At 39.6% G+C, this 12,826-nt stretch overlaps 1 long non-coding RNA gene across 2 annotated transcripts in view; it reads left to right on the top strand.

Annotated features, from left to right (window-relative positions):
* The first annotated feature begins 7,249 nt into the window (after positions 1-7,249).
* Positions 7,250-12,826, top strand: part of LOC119145227 — an 84,729-nt gene continuing 79,152 nt past the window's right edge. The window contains exons 1-4 of one of the 2 annotated variants that reach the window (XR_005103351.1): positions 7,250-7,593; positions 8,770-8,911; positions 10,451-10,656; positions 11,489-11,566. This is a non-coding gene — a long non-coding RNA (uncharacterized LOC119145227). Of the gene's footprint in view, positions 7,594-8,769; positions 8,912-9,605; positions 10,287-10,450; positions 10,657-11,488; positions 11,567-12,826 lie in introns of those variants that run through there. The other variant, XR_005103352.1, reaches the window with a different exon arrangement.

Consider the following 12,826-nt stretch of genomic DNA (forward strand, 5'->3'; position numbering starts at 1 on the left):
ACAGAAATTATTTTTCTTGTATAGGGTAGGATTCACTTAAAAATCTTTTCTACCCTAGTAAGGCACATTTGACTGCCAGTTTGTTGAGGGCATTAGGGCTGTTGCTGGTTAGCTGTCAGTGACCCTCTGCTGCTGTTTTGTATTGCTTGTGCTGCAGGTGAGGCAGCTTTTTGTTGCACTTTAGATGCTTTTCTTTCATTTTACTCTTTCACCAGTCTGCTGCTCCAGTCTAAAGTATTATGGGTCCACTGAGAACTTCTCCTTAAGTAACCACGGACTTCTATAGCAGCTAGTGATAAGCACTGCTTGTGCCTCCTGCAGCAACACATTCCTCTGCACTGCAGAAACAGACTAAATTTAAAATTAATTTTCCCAGTGGGAAAAAGAAAATCAGTGATGGATGAAAAGTAAAGCTTTTTAAAATACCTTGGTTTAGCTAAGTCTGCTGTTTTTGATTATTTACCCTATATGTAGCCATCTGGTCTAAAATCCCCTTAGCCTATCTGCAATCAGATGGTTTGAGGGCATTTTTTTTCAGTTTGCATGTTTTCCTTCGAAAAGATCTGTAGCTGACTGGCATCTGCTGTTCATTAACTTTATGGTAGTATTCTTTATTTAGTCTCCAATTCAAGCAAATACATAAGAACAGGCTGCTCTTTCTTTACAAGTGCAAGCTGTCTTTCCGAAATCTGCAGGACTGCATACTTAATGACTCTGGGGTAAGTGGCACAGAACCTACAGCTAGACCCAATATTCCCGCAGAACAAAGGAAAATATGTCACAAGAACCAACTTGAGGCTCCCAGGTAATCTAGCTGTCTACATTTGGTGTTGTCTTTGGGCTAAGTGTAACAGCCAGCTGCTGTCAGTGCCTGTTACGCTTCCCACAGCGTTAGTGCCAGCTTGTTCAGAGCTTCTTCAAAGGTCTCTGCACTGTGGCCTAAGGGGAGATGTGGCAAGGGGTAGATGTACCCTGAGTAAAATGCTTAGCTGGATCATTGTCTCCATGTTCTGTACTTGACAAATTCAAGTGCTGAATGATATTAGATTACTCATCATGCTATTTATTTTTGCAAAGTGTTGTTAATCTCTGCCCCTTCTTCATGCATGTTTCATTTTGGAGCTAGAACGAAGGAAGAAAACACAAGTAAAGGGACTGTGTGGATACTCTCAAAGGAGTAAATTTTTCACCAGACTTGAAAATGTTACTTTTCATGCCTGGTGCCACTGTTGTATTAACATAATAAACCGAGAGGCTGTGAAAGCAGTTGTGGCAAGAACTTGCTGAAACCGAGCTGTTAATGGTAAGGAATTAATATATCAACCGTCTCGATGCAGAAATCACAGGATGAGATTTTGATGGTCTTTATTATGAAAGTCAGACTGGTGGATCATGTTAATCTGTTCTGTTCTTAAAATTCTGAATTAAGTTCAATGAAAAGTTAGCAAATGTTCAGGTCTCTTTCCCAAGAAAGCTAATGAACCGTGATTACTCTGCTCTTCTTAAGGGGAAAATTAAAATGGTCTAGAAGAAGTTTGCCTGCATTTGTAAATATAGAGGTTCATGCTAGAACTTTCATGAGACCAGGCTAAGATCAGAACACCAGAACTGTATGAAATTTAACACAAGGAGTGCGTCAGAAATCACAGGATAAGTGAATAGTCTGAACTGTGAAGTAGCTTTGTACAAAATATTTCTTTAACTGAGAAATGTTGATGGAATATTTAATTCATAAAAAACCAGAAAGAATTAAGCTCATGGAAAACAATTTATGTTAAAATTAATTTATCCAGATCTAGCAGTGACATGACACATTTAATTCATCACTTAATTTCCTGGAATTGTTTAACCTTATTTAAAACAACCATGATTAACCTTATTTAGTTTTGCATTGATGTGTTAATGCCTCTCTAATCATCCAGAGCTTTGGTTATTTTGTATTTTTGCTGCCTCCAAAATGCTTAGTATAGGTAGCAATGAATTACAAAATTTGGAGAAGGTAAAATGCAAGGGAGTAATAAAAATCACCTTAAATTCATGCCAGTCATAGTTTTTAAATTCCCACAAGTAAATGGATGAGCTGTCATTTTTGACATCCATTTAACCATCAGGATGATAAACTGTGTAAATGAAATTGTAAAAGATAAATGATAGAATCATTCCTGGTTGGGATGGGTGAACTTCTTTGGGTTAATTATAGAAATAAGTAAAAGTCTTTAATTATGGGTGTAGAACAGTTTTGAGGTTTTCAAGTGTACATTTAACATTTAACTTGATTTGAGCAGAAATTCCTGTTTAATATTAACAGGATATCGTTCTAGTAGCCCCATAGTCTAGCTGGTTAAGAATTATTTTCAAACAGAAGTCTTTACATGCTAGTGCTTGTTCAGTGCAAATTTCTACCTAGATATTTTTTTTTTTTAGTGAGTCCTCTTAAAACATGTTTGGGTTCCCCTGGTGGAGACGACTTTGCCACCTTCTCTGTTTGCAGAGCAGGGATTGCAGGGCCATTAGGAGCTACCAACACCTTGACTTTTTGTGACTTTGGCACTGGGAGGAGCAGTGAGGGGTGGGGTGATAAAAGACTCTGGCTAAGGAGTTGCTTGGAAAATTAATAAATAAACATCATAAGTCTTTATTGCAGCAGGCAGGATATTTGAAAGTAAGACACATGCTCCAGATGTCCTCTGGTGGTACGTTTTTTTTTCCTCTAGGCAAGATGAAAGACAGGGAGAACTTTAAAGGGCCTGATTAATTGCCAGTTATATGAATGATATTAGGCTGACCATTTTACATACACTATTAGATAACTTACGATTAGTTGACAAAATTTAAACCACTCATTACTGGGGACTCTGTATATGATCTTCCTCCATATGACTGTTCCTTGCAAATTCTTACTACAGTGTTAAAATATTCTGATTTGGACTTTTTTTCTCCTAATGGACTTAAAAGACAATAATGAAAATATATGTCTCAGCCTTTTTTCTCAAACTAAAAGTTAGAGTAAATGCAATAAATGCAGGCTAGGAATTTCCCAAAGACAGTCTCAAATGTAGAATGCCATTAGACATAAAATATCTGAAAATAATCATCTTAATCCAACAACAGATTTCCTGGGAATGCAAGGGGCTTTTAAAATAAACGGAGAGCTGAAGAGGCAGACTATGTGAATCATGCTGAGGGATATTTCACATTGTGTATCATTCTACTTATTTAAGTTCAACAACCTGTGGGAGAATTTTTCTATTCCTGGGATAGACTGCAAGTGGCAGCCTGGCCATAGGGAGAATGAAGGCCCCCACAAGGATTCAAAGGAAAAACCTGTGAGTTTTCTCTCTTGTTCCAGTCATCTTATATTCATGCATTCCCCTCATGTGAGGGAGAAGGGAAATGAGAAGCTTAGCCCTCTTTCTTAGTGAGGGACACTGTGGGAAGTCATTTTGCCCAGTTATGATCAAGCAAGTAATTCAAGAGCTAAACATTTCATCCCATTGCTCCCCTTTATGCATCCAGTGCCATCAGGTTAATTGACCTGGAAACTAGGATCAGGATTAGGATTGTAATAAAAATATCTTAGTAAATGCTATAACTGCAATCCTCACCCTCCTGTTTTATGTGTTATAAACACAGAATAATTCATACATGAGCCATCACCGTGTATGAGCCAATGCAGGGATAAGAATAACTGGGACTTCAAGTTTTAATACATTTCAATCAGTATTAGAGAACTTTCATGACTGTAGGAAAAACACGAACTCTGCTTCTGCCTCTTGTGTTACAGCTTATAAAGCAGGCTCACAATTTCATTAAAACAACGATACTGTTTTGCACAAACTTGCTTAGCAGCATTTTTCTCCTCTAAGGTTTATGTTTTTGTTTATGGTTTTGCCTTCTTGCTTTGGAAAGTTACATTTCAGGATTTACCAACCTCTTTATGATTCTCTGATCACTTAAACAGCAGCGGGTCTAACACACTGGAATTGCTTCCGAAAAGGTAGAACCAAGATTGTATTAAGAAGTAGATGGATTGGCTTGAGGGGGAAGAAGAATAGAGTTAATTACGTAGTCTGAGAAATAACAACTGAAGTGTGGGATTAAGGCAGTTGGGGCATAACAGTTTGTGAAAGCAGTCACTGGGTACAGGAAGGCATTACACAGGGTTGTGCATCAGCTAAATAGAGTGACAGGGCCACTGCAGGCACGGCTGTCTGCCAAAGTAACAGCTTCAGAGACTCATTCCCAGGACACAAGACCTGCTAAAAAAGGGTGGCTGCACAGGCTGTAGTGACAAGCTGTTTATGATCATAGAACTGGAGCCTGACATCCCTTGCTCCTCTTCATGGTCAGTAAACTGACCTTACTTTTCTCTAATCCTGAGAAAGGAAACACCACACTCTGCCCATCCACCAGTTTCACAGGTAAGCTGCCTATGTTTGTCTCTTGTCTGCTGCTGTGCTATTTGGGATGTCAGTGTCTTTAGGATCTTGACCACAGAGGCCTTCTTGTGAATCCTGGTAGTTTCGAGGTGAGCCCGGCCATACCTTGTGGTAGCCATGAGCCACGCTAGAGTGCTTTTTCACCTCTGATAATGTACTTAAGTTGGTTCTCTTAACCTAGATTTGCTGTGAATGCTCCTGAAGCCCTCATGGAGTCAACTGCAGTTACTTCAAAAGTAAGCATAGGCAGAATAGAGCTGATCAAAAAGAAAATGTTCCCAAGATGTAGCTACTGCTATTACCTGATAATACCTTTACTGACAATCTGGATGTGGGGATTGAGTGCATCCTCAATAAGTTTGCAGATGACTCCAAGCTGGAGGGGAGCGTTGATCTGCCTGAGGGCAGGAAGGCTCTGCAGAGGGATCTGGACAGGCTGGACCGATGGGCTGAGGCCAGCTCTGTGAGGTTCAACAAGGAGAAGTGCCGGGTCCTGCACCTGGGTCACAACAACCCCACACAACGCTACAGGCTTGGGGAAGAGTGGCTGGAAAGCTGCCTGGTGGGAAAAGACCTGGGGGTGCTGGTTGGCAGCTGGATGAAAATGAGCCAGCAGTGTGCCCAGGTGGCCAAGAAGGCCAACAGCATCCTGGCTTGTATCAGAAAGTGAGGCTAGCAGGACAAGGGAAGTGGTTTTCCCCCCATACTTGGCACTGGTGGGGCCACACCTCAAATACTATGTTCAGTTTTGGACCCCTCACTTCAAGAAAGGAATTGAGTAGGTCCAGACAAGGACAATGAAGCTGTTGAAGGGTCTGAAGCACAAGTCTTATGATGAGTAGCTGAGGGAACTGGGGTTGTGGTGGCAGGATACCTTATTACTCTCTATAACTAGCTGAAAGGAGGTTGTAGGCAGGTGGGGGGATCGGTCTCTTCTCCCAGATAACAAGCGACAGAACAAGAGGAAATGGCCTCAAACTGAGCCTGGGGAGGTTTAGATTGGATATTAAGAAAACTTTCTTCACAGAAAGGGTGGTTAAGCATTGAAACAGGCTGCCCCTGGAGGTGGTGGAATCACCAGCCCTGAAGGTGTTTAAAAAATGCGTAGATGCGTGTTTAGGGACATGTTTAATGATGGACTTGGCAGTCATGGGTTAATGGTTGGACTTGATGATCTTAAAGGTCTTTTCCAACCTAAATGATTCTCTGATTCTACGATTTACTCTGAAGAGTTTTCCCCCCAGCCTGCAGTATTTGTCTGCAGCCTGGGTTGTGATGTATAACTCATTGGAAGAGAATGTCTCCCATTCAAACCACAGCTGAATGAATGTCCAGAGGAGGACAAACACACTTCGTGAAGTTTTAAGGTTCTGAAATTTGCCGTGCTCTGTAACCCATTTTTATGAAATGTGATTGTGTTAAGGTTTCAGATTTAGATCTCAGACTCTCTCTGTCATTTTCTCTGGACTTCTGAAGTGGCCAGGGACCCCTTGACTTCAGAAGCGTTCCCATACAAAAACCATTGAAGCTAACACACTTCTATAGAATGATTTGGCTTTAGCAGTACAGAACAGTTCTGGCACTGCAAAAGCCTTTCTCAAAAAATGGTAAAAGGTGATCATTTAGTATATTTTCCACTATATTTTTTCAGGCTTAAATGTACTTTTATGAAACTTTACTATTTTTTCAAATGGAAGGAGTGATTTTTTCCTGTCTCTTCCTGCTGATGTTTAGGTTGTTTTTTCATCAAATTTCATTGGGGAAGAAAAAATGGAAAAAGAATGAAAAAGGAAAAGGAAGGGATTGTTTTATCTGGTTTCAAAGAGGGTTTTTGTTGTTGTTGTTGTTGTTTGAAAGAAAAGTCAAAATTTTGAGGGGTCTAAAAGTTCCTGATATTTTCTCTAAATGCACTTCCTGTTTTTTTCACCAGCTTTATGAGATCCAAAATTATTTCAGCTGTGGCTGGCCAAATGATTGGGTCTCATGTAACAGCTTACTCCTTCATGAGTTGAAACTATATTGCTGTAACTCATCCTATGTTGTGATAAGTACTTGCATAACTGAAAAGCTTTACTTACCTCAGAACAGTCACCAAAACATCCGAACAACAGGTACCAAAAAGAAAAAAAGCCACTGTGGATCTCTTTTTCTTACAGACTTGAACTCTGGACTTGAGTGCTCATTTTTCATACCCAGTTGAATTGATCCAAAATGCCAGAGAGAGAGGCTTACATTTGCTATGTGGCATTACTTTCTTATGGAATTACCAGGAATATAGCATTTCCATCCAGTAAACTGTCTTATACCCTGAAAGCAATATATGTGAACCCTTTGAAGATACAGAAGTTTCTCTGTGTGCATCAAAGACATCTCATCTGTATGAACACAAGTGGGGAAGTTCTATTTATCTACAAATGCATTTAAATGGATGTTACAACTGAAGGAGTAGACTCATGTTATCTTTTTCTTAGAAAAATCAATAATGACAAGACCTATGAAGCCAGTTAGGATTTAATCTTTAAATTACTCCAAACCTTTTTAGATCTATAGGAATGGATTTTTAACATTTTTATATATTCAGGATTAAAATTTTGATATGTCCTTTGACATTAGTTGAGTCATGGTGTTACTTGACTTTTCACTGCTTTCTCACTAAGAAGCAGGGAGATAGGAGATTTTTCTGGAGAGATGGATTATGCAATAAAGATCAATCTTTCTTTAAAGACTGGAAATGGTGTCAAAACATGAAACCTGCCTGTTTCTTTTGAAATGTGGTAATACTTTAGACAGCTGTAGAAATACCTGCTATGTGAGTTTCATGCTGTGGACTTCTGCCAAGGTATCTTAACCCTAATTTGCAAAAATACACTTTGTTCCAGTGTTGATCCTGCTAGATTGCCTGAACTGCATCAATGTTAAGTGTCTTAAGGGTCACAGAAAAAAAATGATAGTATTTAATTCTCTTCTGTATGAGCATTTGAGTGTCTTGCCTCAGAAACTTAATCTTTTTTTCATTTAAAGAATAAGGAAGTACAAGCCTTTGACTTCCCAATGTCTCAGCTGAAAGTGAGATACAGTGGCAGGAACCAAAACAGGAATATACATCCTTCTTCTCCAGTTCCGCTTAGTGAGGTTTCATGCAAGTTAATTTCAGGTAAGTGTTGTTTCTGTAGAGCAGGGGCAAAAGTTAGAACAAAAGAAGTGAGCAAATATTTTCCATATAAACAAAAAGGATTTTTGCTCTCTCCTGTGTAATGCATTTTTGAGAAAGCATTCATTTGTAACAATATGTTTATGTATAAAAGAACAGAAAGCACAAAAATATAAGCCTCCAAAAGTTCTCTATATAAAGTCAATCTTATTTCTCCCCCTTTCTGGTGTATTTTAAGATACTTTACTGGTGTATTTTGTAACTACTACAATTGTACTCCCTAGTAGTACAGTATATATTAAAAATACATATGAAAAGTCCATAGATGACTTAGAATTTGAAGTTCCATCTTTAAAAGCAAAGAGTGAGCCAGCTTCTGGAGGGAAAGTTAATAGCACATTTTCTTACATTTTCTCTTCCTTCAAGGTGGTTTAGGTATTTTACGAGACTAAAAATTCATCTGGTGCTACTCTTATTTTCTCATGTCAGCTTTCCTGATGGTATTTACTAAGTATTTATTTTATTTTTAATTTTTTTTTTAATAAATTATTTTTAAATTTTAAATTTTAAATTGGTCATACTTCCTATAGCTGGAGCTATAGGAAGTTTATATATTAATATACATATACACTTCTTTATACTGATGTACTGGTTTGGGCTAGGTTAGAGTTAATTTTCTTTGTAGTAGCTTGTATGGTGTTATATTTTGGATTTGTGCTGAAAACAGTGTTGAATAACACACTGATGTTTAGTTATTGCTGAGCAGTGCTTACACAGAGCCAAGGGCTGTTCCGCTCCTCACCCCACCCCACCAGCGAGCAGGCTGGGGGGGCACAAGAAGCTGGGAGGGGGCACAGCTGGGACAGCTGGCCCCAACTGACCAAAGGGATATTCTATACCCTATGACATTGTGCTCAGTGATTCAAAGCTCAAGGAAAGTGGGAGGAACCAGGAACATTTAGACTGATGATGTCTGTCCTCCAAAGTAGCTGTTACATGTGATGAAGCCCGGCTTCCCTGGAGGTAACTGAACACCAGCCTGCCGATGGGAGGCAGTGAATGAATTCCTTGTGTTGCTTTGGTTGTGTGTCTGACTTTTGCTTTACCTATTAAACTGTCTTTATCAGAACCCAAAAGTTTTCATGCTTTTATCCTTCCATTCTCTCTCCCATCCCACAGAGGGTGAGTGAGCTGCCTTCTGCAGCACAACAACTGACTGCTTAGAACTGGACTGGCTCATAACTGGCAGAGGTAGAAGAGTGTTTTGTAGAAGCAACGGCCTTGCCCTTCCACTCAGAAACCTGTGGTGCATGAGTTACAGGTATCACTGTTGTCCTCCGAAGGCCTTTTTTCAGACAAAAGTCTGTGAAGGAGTTATTTCCTAAGGCAAATTATGCTGCTGCAGGTCTAAATATTACAGGGCTCTGAGAGCACATCTCTGCAAAACTCTTCCAAATTATCTGGCTTTTTATGGCATTCTGTGTCAAAAAAAGTTTCTGTTCTCCTCAAAGCCTTTGTTGTGCAGTTGGAGGTGAGGGGATTATACAGGCACAGAAATAAGCAGATAAAAAACTGAATACACCTTCACTGCAACAAGGCTGAAACAGTGACAGGGGCACTTCACAGCACTCAAGTAACCCATGAAGGTATGATGCTGGATTTCATTCAGACTTTGCATTCCTGCTTGTTCTGTTGTCAGGATGAGAGAAAAGGAGGAAACTTCCCCCAAGCAGTTTTGATCTGCTTGAGTAATCCAGGTGACAGAGAGCTCTGTGACGAAAAGTGAAGTTGTCAAAGAAGATTCAAGAAGTTCAGGGAGAAGCAGAGAAGTTAATGAGCTGACTGAGATGACAACTTTCATGGAAGGATAGAGGGGCTATCACATATGAACTAGCTCCCCTTGCTCCTCCTCTCCTTTTCATTGTCCTGTTATGGTAAAGTCAATGAAGATTATACATTTTTAAATCTTCATATATATATATATGAAGATTTAAAATGTGTATATATATACATATGTACATTTACAACATCAGAACTCTCCATATTTTAGAAACTAAGTTATCTTTTTATTAAGAAATCAATGTCAAGTATAGCCGCCAGTAGCATCCCAGCACATGCAGACATATTGACTTATTTTTCCACTTTCTTTTCTATTGCAACATGTGCTGTCCTTGCCAAGTTCTCTATCCCATCTCTTTACAGTGATTATTGTTGCTGAAGTGTTGTTTTGAAAGCTATTTACAATTCAGGGGGATTAGAGGGATTTAAAAGTTATTCGCTCATCACTGAAAAAACAGTTTTATTCTCTCCTGGCTACTTTACTGCTGCAGCATGTTAGATCTTCGTTCTTTTTCAGTATGCAGTTCCCTGGGTCATTCTTGTCTGTATCTGCTGATTGCAGAGTAATGGATTCTATGCTGTTGCTACCAAACTCCCTTTGGCCACTTCAGGTTCTTTCACGGTTCATGGTTTCTTCTACATGAAGGAAACTGAAGTTTTTTCTAGGTACTGCTGGCCTTGTTTGACTCAGTGAGCCAGGTATTTTCATAAGTGTAATCACAGTTGCTGTCAGGCTACTGCCAGCACTGCCCTGACTCTGTAGCCAATCTGGACTTGAATCACTGTGCTTATTCTTCACTTGCAAATGCCACGGTTTCAGACCTTTTCTTGAAATGGAAACCAACCTTCCTAAACTAGTAAGTTTTCCCTTCCCTTCCCTTCCCTTCCCTTCCCTTCCCTTCCCTTCCCTTCCCTTCCCTTCCCTTCCCTTCCCTTCCCTTCCCTTCCCTTCCCTTCCCTTCCCTTCCCTTCCCTTCCCTTCCCTTCTGCCTGCTGAACCACCTTGCTTCTTACCTAACAGGTACTGTCATCACATTAGACAGGGTAAGAAGCAGGGATCCTAAATCTGCCAGTGAAGTAAAATCACCGAGACCTCAGCTTACATGGACAGAGACTTCTGAGGTCAGCATTTGTGGCAGAATCCAGCAGCAGGTTGTACTGACATGTATTAATTTGTCTGGAGGAAATGAAAAAGCATGGAGGAGTGAGCCTGTGCTTCAGCTGCAGGTGAGAGAAGATTGTTGGTGTTCCCCTTTCCATCAGTCTCAGGGGAGCTAGTATCAGGATCCTTTTTCTGATTCCCCAGTAAGCCTTGACAGGCAACTTAGCTTTAAAAAAGTGCAAAAATGCTTCAAGCAGTTTAATAGAGCACAGAATTAGTGATGGACTTCTATTAGAAACTTAAGAGCTGTAAGTTCTGGAGGGAAATACCTAAAGCATGTGACACTTGGAATGATATAGTCATGCACTCGTAGATGACAATTTCGGGAAGAAAGTCTGCCTGGGAAGGGTTTTCCTTTCCTAGACAATATACTTCTATCTCATCATGCTCTTTTCTTCCCTGCTGTTGTGGATGGGAGAGTGCTATAATCTTTTCTGCCTGTGGACCAGGTGTTGTAGGCAAGCAATTCTGGTTTTACAGCTGAGGTACTACCTAAAAGCAGCTCTCAATCAGAGTGTAGTTAAGCAGAATGACTGGACGTGCATCTATGGCCTATGGCATTCCACATGTGAGTGCACATGGACAACTACCACACAGAAAGCTACTCGTGATGTGAGATCCTTATGATCTAGAGGACACTGCAAAATTATCTCATGTAAGTCACTTGTCTGGAAGATTCCGACCAGCAAGTAAAAGGATCACAAGGAATTAAGATACTGTGCATTACTGTTACTTTGGGATTTACACTAAGCTTGGCTTTATGTGAATGCAAGAAAGAGTAGACCTGCATAGAAACATGCTTGCTGTATTAGGGAGATCCACTATATTGACAAGTCTGTCCACAGGCAAAGGAGACACCTCTCTTAGTGGGAAAATTTTCCCTGTTTCCCAGTGCAGAAGTGTTTGGGAATGTCAAGAAGCTTGGTTTTACCCTTGTGGCACCAACTAGGAGAAGATTCCACTGGTAACACACAGGTAAGAGGCAGAGGAATAGTACTGGTTGCGATGTAGCCTGTGTTTCACTTGGGGTTGCAATAGACATCTTACCAGGTCTTTAAATGTGGTTTCCCAGTGGCTCAAGAATGACTTCAGACATCAAAGCTGAAGTGACTGCTGAGTGGTTGCATAGGCCTGTACATTTAAATGCCACTTGTGCCAAAAGAATGTGTGCCTTTAAGATCATTAAGAGTGGGAAGAAATGTGAATGCAAACACAGACCTGAAAGCACAATACATTACCTTTATGTATGCTGTTGTGCTTAAACAAAACAAATCCTCTAATGAGAAAGCTGGTCATCAGCCAGCAGCAAGGTACCATGCCAAACGCTTTTTCAGGGTGAAATACATGACATTCCCAGCTGTCTGCCTATTTTTCCTTTGCTGCCATCTCTCTGGAGCTCACTGCATGTATTTATGCTGTTGCCTATGAACACACTGTTTGTAAATCCTCAATTACTCACTGTAATTATAATAATAATAAAAGAAGCGGAAACACGTTTCTCTGAAATACAGATATTTATCTCTGGCTGTGTAAAGGACTAATTAGTAACTAATTACTCTGGCCTTCTGCGGTTTTAGACCCTTTTTTTTTTTTTTGGCAGTGTACTAGGTTTGTTTTTTCTACTTTCTTTCAAAATCTTTAGTTATGCAACTACTAGAGATGGAGAGGACTGTGATTACCAACCTTTGTCCCCAAGATAGCTGCCTTTACATTATCAAAATGTCCTTTCCCAGTTCCTTTTATTGTCTCAAGTAACATTTATAGCTTTCTAGTTCCTGAAAAAAAGTACAAGTTTTGGACTGGTTCTGTTTGAAACATTTTAGCTTTACCATAACCTTTTAAAAATAAAATCAATAGGTGTTTTTTGAAGGAAAAGTAATTTCCTTGCAGAATAATATTTTAATTTGCTGGGAAAAGGGTAAATTTTTACCAAGGCAATTCATCTGTGAAGTACTTTTTGAGGAATTTTAATTTGTATTAGCATTATTTGTCAAAACAGGAGTTACAGTGGCCAGGAAAGCAATGAAAAATACTATGAATATAACTGTCGTGGTAATAATGATGGTATAAGTACTTAGATTCAATCTGACATGACTAAGTAGAAAAATAGTTTTTTACTTCAATGAACATGACTAAAAATAAGAGAAAACTTACTGTTTTCTGATAGCCTTTGATTTAAGTAGATTTAATAAAACTTTCTGTGAAAGATAAAGACAATTGCTTCCCTAGGTGAGA

Source organism: Falco rusticolus, chromosome 3 (assembly GCF_015220075.1).
Source record: "Falco rusticolus isolate bFalRus1 chromosome 3, bFalRus1.pri, whole genome shotgun sequence".
NCBI classification, from domain to species: Eukaryota; Metazoa; Chordata; class Aves; order Falconiformes; family Falconidae; genus Falco; species Falco rusticolus.